Below are 2540 nucleotides of genomic sequence, written 5' to 3' on the forward strand. Positions count from 1 at the left end.
GACATAATAGGTAGTAACTTGTATACTTTGTAAAATGTCTGGCATATAAAGTATTTTTTTAAAGAAAGAAATGTACATCTATCTTATTTTCCTTTTAGATGCATGCCTCACCTTTTTGTTTAGAAAACATTTTTGCCCGTATAACAAACATAGCTTCAATGTATAACGAAAAAAATCGTTAGCTTGCTTTCTGTTTCTTTTTTCCCCCTTGCAACCAAAAACAATGTATATTGCTAAAATCAGTAAGTTGAGAAATTAAACGGCAAACTTTTGATTGATAAGGCACTGGGCTAATGCTCAACTGATTGCTAAGTTCTCTCGAATGGAAATTGAAAAAATGAAAAATGAAAATGAAATAAAAATCTTTCAATTGGTCACGAGACAAATAACAATAGGTCCTAGATTGGCTGACGAGCAAAGAGCATGAACTGAAGGGAAGACCTAGTCAAATAAGCCGAACCCCATGTCATCATCGCTCTCTTCCTTTGCTTCTTCCCGCAGATACAGTTTCAGAATCACTTTTTCAGACACAATGCAAATCAATCTTGTACGGACAAGCAACTAAACAAATGAGCTGTTTGATTAATGGGATGAAATTAAAAAAAAAAAAGAAAGAAAGAAAGAACAAAAAATGAACTAAATTATCCAATCCATTATGATATAAAACTCAATATTGCATACCAAATGTAGAAATCATGGCATCCACCACAAATATCAGAAATCATGGCCATCAATTTCATAAACTAAATTATTCTTCTCCCTTTATAAACATGGTTAACTTATATTTTCTCCATATCTTGATTGATTATCATACTTTTATCTTTTTTTTTTTTAATTCATTACATTTCATTCTTTTTAACAAGCAAACAGGCCCTAAAGTCCATCATGTAGACCAACAGGGAGCATTGCAAGCTACGGTCGCTGAAAAAGAAGGGGCAATCATCTGTTACAGGAAACAAGGAAATCAGGAAACACAAGCTCCTAAGTAACACAACAACCTCAGTGAGGAGTGCGAATAATTAACGAGAAAGGGGTTCAAATATCTGATTAACATGATTACAGGGTAAAAATACATCAATATACTCAATACCGCAAGCTATGGCATTTTACTGGCAAACTGGTGATGTAAGCATTTCCATAATCATACTTGATGGTAGGGTAGGACTACCCTGTGAACATATTAGATTTTCAGCTTCTTTATGGACGTGATCCCTGGGTAGTCATGTCTCCTGTCTTTTGACTCCATGGTTGAATTAGCCATGTATTAACCTCTGCTAGTATCAGAATCATCCATTGGAAGGGCATGATTCTCAATTTAAAAGGTACTGAACTAAAGAAGACAAAGCTACCCAGGGTAATGCTGAACCTTACTTCAGTCCTTGGGGATTTTCTTCCCCTCTTCTATCTCAGATAGAGAGAGACACTTTATTTAGGCCCTATTAGTAGAAAAATCATGTTTCTATTTTAATTTCTTCATTCATCAAATAAGCATGGCAGATGATAAACAAAGATCAAGAACGCAGGTGTTTCAATGGATTTGATTGCACAGAGTCCTCTACATGTAAATAGAGTGCCCACAATCATGCACAATAAATAGTCTCCCATGCATTAATTTAGTCGTATGCCATCTATAAATACGCATAATATTCCGCCGGGGGGGATTATCTTAAATTTGTAAATTTTGAAATTACAAATGTCTTTGGTTTGAATTTTCAAACAAAAATATTACCTTCTTCTCCTCGGCGGTGGGGGCTGCAGCGGCATCACCTCCAGCGGCGGCACCGGCAGCAGAAGCAGTGACAGCTACAGCAGAAGAGCCGCCTGAACCAGCATTCAAAATGAGATCCTCAACGTTCTTCTTCTCCGCGAGTGTCGCAAATAGGCTCGGCCAGTACGATTCCACGGACACATTCGCCGCCTTAACTAAATTATTAATTATTAATCTTCTCCGCCTGCCCGTCGTTACACAGAGAAGAATTCAAATGGAACGATAATTAACTTTGAAGTTCATAGACTATGGACTGGCTTGGCTCTAAAGAGGACCTCCGCCTACATCACTTTTAAGAGAATGTGGATTAAATCATGAAATTTCAAGAAGATATAGCCTTACAGTAATTGCTATTCCATTATCATGGAGAATCGGGGACGCGTGTGTGCAAGCCAACTCGCCGGCAGCCATGGCCGCACCTTCGAAAGCAATGTGACCAGAAATTCTTCCGTGGCACAGAGCGAACTGGGGATTAAGAAGCCAACCGCTTGTTCCACAGCGCTCGAGAGAGCTAGGGTTGCCTGGGGAAAATTAGTCAAATAATAATAATAATAATAGTGATAATAATTAGATAATGATAAAAAAACTTATTGTGAACTAAACCTGAACATGAATCTAAAATAATAAACGCATTAATAATGATTTATGAATAATTGAACTTTCTAAAATTTTATGATATATATTCAAAAGAATTTTGATAACGGGGCGCTCAATTTAATTCGGAGAAGAAATTGAATCAACTTACGTTATCTTTTAAAATATATGATCACTT

The 2540-nt window shown here is 36.6% G+C and overlaps 1 long non-coding RNA gene across 2 annotated transcripts; it reads right to left on the reverse strand.

Moving 5' to 3' along the window:
* Positions 1-247: 247 nt before the first annotated feature.
* LOC129303371 (uncharacterized) lies at positions 248-2323 on the reverse strand. 2 transcript variants are annotated; one of them, XR_008591462.1, is made up of 3 exons: positions 2111-2323; positions 1730-1952; positions 248-943 (listed from the first exon to the last, which is right to left on the reverse strand). It is a non-coding gene; the product is annotated as an uncharacterized LOC129303371 (long non-coding RNA). The 2 variants fall into 2 exon arrangements; XR_008591461.1 differs by having other exon boundaries at positions 248-1436; positions 2111-2321.
* Between the last annotated feature and the right edge of the window lie 217 nt (positions 2324-2540).

Source organism: Prosopis cineraria, unplaced genomic scaffold (genome assembly GCF_029017545.1).
Source record: "Prosopis cineraria cultivar Desert tree isolate PC_DT_omini unplaced genomic scaffold, ASM2901754v1 PC2, whole genome shotgun sequence".
Classification (NCBI taxonomy): domain Eukaryota; kingdom Viridiplantae; phylum Streptophyta; class Magnoliopsida; order Fabales; family Fabaceae; genus Prosopis; species Prosopis cineraria.